Source organism: Diospyros lotus, chromosome 6 (genome assembly GCF_014633365.1).
Source record: "Diospyros lotus cultivar Yz01 chromosome 6, ASM1463336v1, whole genome shotgun sequence".
Lineage (NCBI taxonomy): Eukaryota > Viridiplantae > Streptophyta > Magnoliopsida > Ericales > Ebenaceae > Diospyros > Diospyros lotus.
Window position 1 is genome coordinate 22,123,377 of NC_068343.1, and position 7,992 is coordinate 22,131,368.

Below are 7,992 nucleotides of genomic sequence, written 5' to 3' on the forward strand. Positions count from 1 at the left end.
CGTGGGACTCGAATACATGATCAATATGGAATAGTTGAGGTCCGAGCTAACAGAAGGTACAATCGGTATGATCCTTTTATACTTACCTCTCAAGCGCATCAGGTTTATTATGCTCCGTATCTATCTCGACAATGAAATTTAGTAGACTGGTGGGTGGTTATTCGAGTTAAGGCTAGGAGCACAGTTCACGCCCCAACTATCGAGAGACCAAGGGATGCATATCAGGAAGATGACGAAATGCCAGTGCAGCCGGTTGCAGTTGGAAATGAAGAACTCAACACCCTTAGAGATGAAGTTGGTGAATTCAAATGGGTGGATGAGCACTCATTTCATCAAAACCTTGTTCCGGGTGATGAGGAGGTAAACGCTGAAGAAGTCGAAGATGAGGACGAAGAGGAGTATGAAGATGAGCAATCAGACGACACGGAATAGCTACATAGGTGATAGTGAACAACTACAATCTTATCCTTACATTTAATCTGTTAGTTCAAAAACACAATTTGAAACACGGGTTCATGAATATAACATAAACCATTGATTTATATGATAAATCATATTTTATTTCGAAAGTATTTAAAAGTTGTTATCACAATCGGTATGATCCTTTTATAGATTAGAAAGTTTGATGTTGTGAGTTTCATTTTCAAACTATTAATATCTAACTAAGAGATATCAATAATGTTATTTGTGAACTCCTAACAAAATCGAGGCTGATTAGGAACTTATATTGAAATGTATATATGTATATATACATAATACTTTCTTATAATAATTTGCGATCGCTAGTTCTTCAATGTATATTTTGTAAAATTAAAAATATTTATAATAATTCATAAATCACATAGCCAACTAAACATACGCCAACTAACTATAATGTTATGCTTACATTTAAGTTATTGGTTCAAAAACACAATTTTAAACACGAGTTCATGAATATAACATAAACCATTTTGTACATGATAAATCATATTTTATTGTGAAAGTATTTAAAAGTTATCATCACATGCTTACTAACTGTTTTCCTTATATGACAGAATATGTCACAAAGAACACCATATGGTCAGGGTATGCAATGTGGTCAGTTTAGAGAGAGTGCTGGCGAGGACCACATTGGTACACTCTACACTCCATCTTTAAATTATTCATCACTCTCATGTTGAACCCCTCATAATTATTTATTTTTGTAGGGGGACATTCATCTCCTTCTGATGTGAGATTTGATTCCCCTAGCCCACATACACCTCACTCCTACACTGATGGGTCTTCTTCCACGCTCGCTGAGGTTGGGGGTTCATCAACGCCCCCTACTCCCCCTCAAAACCGTATCATGATACGTCCCTTGGGTTCCTCATAAGCATTCTTGATTTTATTAATCAATTTTTATTTGCACAAAGTTTTAGTAGATGTTTTCACAAACTAATGTGTGTTTCAACAGGTTTGATAACATTTGGTGCAAATGAGATGTAACACGAATAATTCAAAGTAAGTTTGAGAAGCCATACACGAGTTGGAAAAAAACAGACCTGCTGTCATGGATATGTGGTTTGGCGAATTTAAGGTAATGTGTTACTTTATTATATTTAAACTGTTTAAAGTTTTAGAAGCCATACTTATTTTTTGCTTTTGACCTGTTTTAACCCAATGGATAACTTTTTAATATATTTATGCCCTAGTAGTTTAACATTTAAGAACCAAACGTATGTAAAATATGAGCTCTACAAATAGTGTTTTTTATTATCTATTCTACATTATGTTGCACATTGGATCCATCCATTACATTGAATTGAATTGAATAGAACAACTTAGATTATTTATTATATAATTTTCACTAGTTTGAAATTATGAACAAAATATTACTCTTGTTGTTGTGTTTATGAACATTGGTTCCCATTGGTTTGTTATTGAAAGTGTGCATGCCTTGTCCTGTCCTGTCTTACATATTTGTATCTTTGTTTTATTTTGTTTTTGTTGGGAAGGAAAGAGTTTGGATCTTTGTCTAGTTTTTGATTGTTTCCTTGATGGTTGGAAGCGTTTTTGTTTCTATTTCTACTTTGTTTTGTTTTTCGTAGTGAAATTATAATTTTTTTGGTTTGATTCTCTCCTTAATGATTTAATTGGTCCTCCATATCTCTTTAAGGATGGAGATCACTAACCTTGTTGGTCATTTTGGAAGACCTTGAACTTAGGATTAAGCCCTAAGTATCTATTTATGGGTGTAAATTTATGGGTGTAAATGTAATTTTATAACAATTTCTGGAGTTCCTAAAGCCATAATAATGTGTCGAAAAAGTAAGGGTATTACACCAAAGGTGATATGGAGAGGTTTGTTCCTCCATTCACAAAGCAACAAGCCTTAATCACATAGTAGTGAGTTGCAATGAGATGTCTTCTTTCTCAGTTAGTGCTAGAAGGCTAATGGTGGTGGAGTTTTGCTTCTTAATGTACAGGCTCACGATAATAAAGAGAAAATTGGTTTTTTTGTCTAGGCTAATATTGATTTTACCATTTCTCATTGCCTCACACTCCTTATCTTATCTTCTTTTATCAAATTTGACAATCCCTTTCCCATTTTCCTAAAAAATGATGGTTTTTACTTTTCAAATAAAGTAAATAATTAATCTATAGTTCAAAATGTAGTGTACGAATAATAATTAATCTATAGTTCAAAATGTAGTGTACGAATGTTTTTTTCCTCCTCACAACATACAAAGACCATTGAATTATAATTATAAATATTTAATTATAATTAATAAATTACAAGAATTTAACTCAATACACTTTATGCATAAAAAAATATTTAAATTGAATTAAAATGTATCAAATGTTTTATGTAATAACATTTGACAATGAGGTTAACATAATGCAACTTCAAACTCAAGGCAAAATGTGGCTAGGGAAGACTTAAACAGAAAAATGTAGTCTGATTCTAGAAGTGGCAAGTGCTACATGACTTGCGTGTTGACTAAGTTATTGACATGCATAAGTGGGATATGCTTTGAGTATACTTGTTTCTGAAATATCATTATGCACCTTTATTTATGATGCCAAGCATATGAGTTAAAATTTTTACAAGTGTGTGCAGCTTATGTGGATATTGAACTCTTAGTTCGTTGCTTTATTATGCTAATATCAATTGCTATATTTTGCACCAAGTTAACACCCTTCTCTAGATGAAAAAGTAGCAAATAGGAGTAGAACTACATTGTTATGGTGCAAAATTAAGTTTCCTGAAGCTAGTTTTTGAACATAAACTGGATTGCATATGACTATTGAAATTACATGAAGATGAGGATAAGCTTTGTGTTGAGTCTTGTAAGTTTTTTTCAGTTAAGTAACACCCTATAAGTTTTTAAATATACAGACTCAATACCCAGCACTTTCATCTTCATGTAACTTTAAATCCACTACTTTGGTTTGTTTTTGTTTTGTGATTATAATGTTTTCCTTTTCACATCCCTGATGTGGATTGCTTATTACTAGTGAAACTACATAGACTGGAGAGATTGTAGGAGTATGGATTAGGATAGATTAATTTAACTTTTTATTTTGTTTAAATTTTGCTTTGTTTTACATTACAGAAGAATTGGTCTTGGGAGAGTGAATTGGAAAATCAAATAAGGATAAATTTTGAAAAGACAACCTCTGATTATTTAACCTACCTTTTGTTCCGTGTGAGAAGGGACTTGACAAGAAAACCATCTTAGATGTGTCCTGTTGTATTTGAAGCACTTAAGGAGTATTGGAACACTCCAAAATTTAAGAACAAATCAGAAAAGGCTAAGAAAAATCGGTCCTCAGATGTTGGAGGTAGTAAGGATACTTGTGGTCCCATCTCTATGTCTGAACATAAGAAGAGTCTGGTAATTTTTAAAAATTTTTATTATTTTCATTTTACTTAATTACTTAAGTATGGTTACATTAACATTTTATTTTTTCCCCTTGCAGTCAAAGCTATTAGGTCACCCACCTACTGATTAGTGGTTAATTTTGTAAAAATTTTATTATAATTATACCCTTCTTTTGATCTTAAAAATGGTTTAAATTAGATATTAATATATATTTTATGGTTATATGCAAGTTTAAATTGAAAAATGAATGAAATGAAATTTTAAAGTAAAATTTAATAATAATAATAATAATATATAAAATTATATATAATACATATACATCATTATATGCATGCATGTAATATATATATAATATAATCTAATATATATATATGTGCCATGTGTAATACATATATATAATATATAATTTATTAATAACATTAAATTATTTTTTTTTTTTTTGTAGCCATGAAGACTTCAAGTCCATGAAGAATTCAACCCCATAAAGAAATCAAGTCCATGAAAAATTAAACCCATGAAGAAATCAAACCCATAAAAAATTAAAGTCCATGAAGAATTCAAGCCCATGAAGAATTAAGACCCAATTTGAGCAACCCATGGAAGATATTATTTGGAGAAGGCCCAAGGATTATTTTTAATCCTAATGAAGATTAAAAATCAATTTATAGAAATCTATTTTTATTTTTTTATGTGAGAACTTTATTAGGTGTGTTTTTTAGCTAAAATCCATTTAACTATTAGGTGGATATTATAGCTAAAATCCATTTAACTTTATGAGTGCTTTATTAGGTATGTATTTTAGCTAAAATCCATTTAATATTAGGTGTGTATTATAGCTAAAATCCATTTAACTTTAAGTGTGTGAGTGCCCATTAGATATAATTATGTCTAATTGAATAATTAAAATTGTGTGGTTTGTATTGCATCTTGTGGCCTATAAATAGATCACTTGATTGCATGTGTAAGTGTAATTATTATTCTTGAATCAAAGTTTAGTTGTTTCCTTATAATTCTCTCTTTGAGAATTGTTCTTGTTCTTTCCCCTTTTCTTTAATATTCTCTCTTGTGATCTTACTTACTTCCTTTATTCTTTTAAATTCTTATGTCATTTATTATTACTTTATTATTCACCGCCTAAATGGCCGGTTAATTTATGCCTTTAAATTTTTGTAATTTTAATTCTTGTCATTTAATTATTCACCGCCTAAATGGCCGGTTAGTTTATGCCTTTAAATTTCTGTAATTTTAATTCTTGTCATTTAAATGTTCACCGCCTAAATGGCCGGTTAGTTTCTACTATTTTAATTCCCGTCATTTAAATTTTGTTATTCAAATTATGTCATTTAAATTCTTGTCAATTAATTTATAAATGGAGATGAGTAGTTAAATCTAATCTTGGGTTAAGGCAAGGACAGTGTCCAACGCCAATGATTCCCAAAGAAAGCTGTGCTTTAAATGAGTAACATTAATTTAAATTTCAGTATGAGTGTGTCTTAATTATTAAGAAATCACTAGGTTTGGATTGGAGCGTAAGCCTAACTTAGAGCTTTCATGCCATGTATGAGAGTTACTAGAACTGGAAACGCTATCATACCCAAACCCGGATGATTAATTTAGTTGTTTTGTATATTAATTGTAATTGGATTTATGGTAGTCACTTAAATTAGAATCCCGCATATCATGTATGGGGATTGCTTAAACTAGAACTATCATTATCTCTAATTGCATTTAATAACAAACCCTCATATTTGAAATTAAATTAATGTTGCTAATCTTTTATGCTAAAATTTAGAAATCAACGGGTTGGTACTAAAATTGTCTTAACTCAAGCACTATCCAAATTCATATTTTTACGTTTAATGTTTATTTCAATTTCTGCCTTACTTTATTTTCTAGTATCTGTTGTCTAAAAAAACTCATAAAAAACCTTGTTGCCAATTTGTCTAAATGCGTGTCCGTGTGTGTGACATTCTTTTTCTTTTGCCATAAATAAATCTCTCAGTGGACGACCTGGATTCATCCAGAAAATATAAATTTAAATTTGGACTACAACTGCACTCGTACACTGGCGAGTATAAACCTCTCACTAAAATAAAAAAAATATAAAAGTTTTATTATGATTTGTTTTTATTGTGTTTTAATTGCAGGGTGAGAGTGCAGTCACCTACACAGGCTGAGTTATTCATTGTGACGCACCAAAGAAAAGATCATTCAGGATTCGTTGACAGTAGATCCGATGAAACTTATGTAAGTATACAACAATACTTGTGTCTTATTATACTTAATTGACCTTTTGATGGTACAACTTATTCCATGTATATATATACTTGTAGGTTGACTTCCAGATGCGGCAAGCATCATCACAATCATCAGCAGTTGGCCCGACAGAAGATAGTGACGCTGCTGGACAGCCCTCGCAGCCAGCTTTTAATGAGACATCATTATAGTTGGAGGTTGCAGGTGGGAAAAATAAGGGCCGTGTGTATGGGATGGGGTCAGAAGCACATGTCATCCCTGGTTCCTATCATATGTTGTCACCACTGCCACTGCCTCCACAGTCATCAATTTCACTCGCAGAACAAATTCAACAAGCTATTAGCTGCACTAATAGTGCAGCTATAGAACCATTTCACCATTGTTTGTTAGCTATAGAAGAAAGATTTCATAACCCTTCTTCATTGTCGCCGCCCTCAAATCCTTCGGATCATTAGGAGGATTCGTCATTACCATGGATAGATATTACATTGTATTATTTTGAATGTTTATGGACGATGTGTTTGATTAATATTGTATGGATTTCTTGTATGAATTTAATATTATATGGATTTAATATTGTGTATATCAGGTTTATATAATTATGCATGATTTATATTTTGTATATCGAGTTTATATATAAAATTTTGTAGGAATATTAATTATTTTTTAATTAAATTTAAAATTGAGATGGATTTTGAGACAGAAAAAATCTATCCCTAAATCTGTCTCAAAACCATCGATAAATCTAACCCTAAATCTGTCTCAAAAATCGTCTGTAAATTTGTCTCAAATAGAGACGGAAAAAATCCGTCTCAAACAGATTGTCTCAAAATCATCTCTAAATCCGTCTCAAATAGAGATGGAAATCCGTCTAAAAAATTGTCTGTAAATCTGTCTCAAACAGACCGTCTTTAATTCCGATTCAAATAGAGACGGAAATTTTTCGTCTCTAAATCCATCTCTATAACTGTCTCTACATCCATTTCAAATGGAGAAGAAAAATTTTTGTCTCAAAATCCGTCTGCAAATTCGTCTTAAATTTACCAACGGGGGTTTTTGCGATGACCAAAATTCGTCTCTAAATCCGTCTCAAACGAAAAATCTGTCTCTAAATCCGTCTCAAATTGATTGTTTTCTTGTAATGCCCTTCTTCAAGTTTACGAGGGTGAACCATTTCGTTGTAATAATTGGAAACCCTTCTCTGATAAGCTACCAACTACATAGTTGTTTTCTCTCTGAACTCATCCAACAGGTCCAAATTCTCTCTCAAGTGATTCAGATTTTCATCCTCTTGGAAGCCCATGATTCTAGGTGAGTGGAGATCCACTTCTGCCAGTATCAGTGCTTCTGTTCCATAAACCAAATTCTATGCTGTCTTGCTAGTAGGAACCCGACTGGTTGTTCGGTAGGCCCACAAGATGCTAGAGAGTTCGTTGGCACATTGGGCCTTTGCCTTTTCTAGACAGGTCTTCAACCCATATAGTATGGTTTTGTTACTTGTTTCAACATGTGACGTCCCGCTCCCACTTACGGGTGCCACTCGTGAACAATCATCTGAACTGCTCACATGCCCGGCCACTTGTGAAGGGTGGACTATGTTTCAACCCGAAACGCCCTAGGTGGGAACTAGGTTTCGTCCTTCATTTCCCTCAATCCCAAGATCAACTAGCAGATTTGAGCTTTAACCATACCACTCTTGGCTAATTAATTTCCATCAAATTACCCAATCATCATTTTAATTCTTCTCATTTCCAAGAATTCCACTAGGCTTCATATATTTCAAAATTCCAAACAACCCATTGATTTTCCCAAAATTCAAGGAAAAATTCAAAATTTTCATTTTCCAAAAACTCGGCATTTATCTCAAAAAATCCCTTTATTTTGAAAA

General features: G+C 32.3%; 1 long non-coding RNA gene across 1 annotated transcript; it reads left to right on the forward strand.

The window, feature by feature from the left end:
* Positions 1-1,391: 1,391 nt before the first annotated feature.
* On the forward strand, positions 1,392-6,528 carry LOC127804728 (uncharacterized). The gene is made up of 3 exons (XR_008023714.1): positions 1,392-1,558; positions 5,996-6,095; positions 6,182-6,528. It is a non-coding gene; the product is annotated as an uncharacterized LOC127804728 (long non-coding RNA).
* Positions 6,529-7,992: the final 1,464 nt, after the last annotated feature.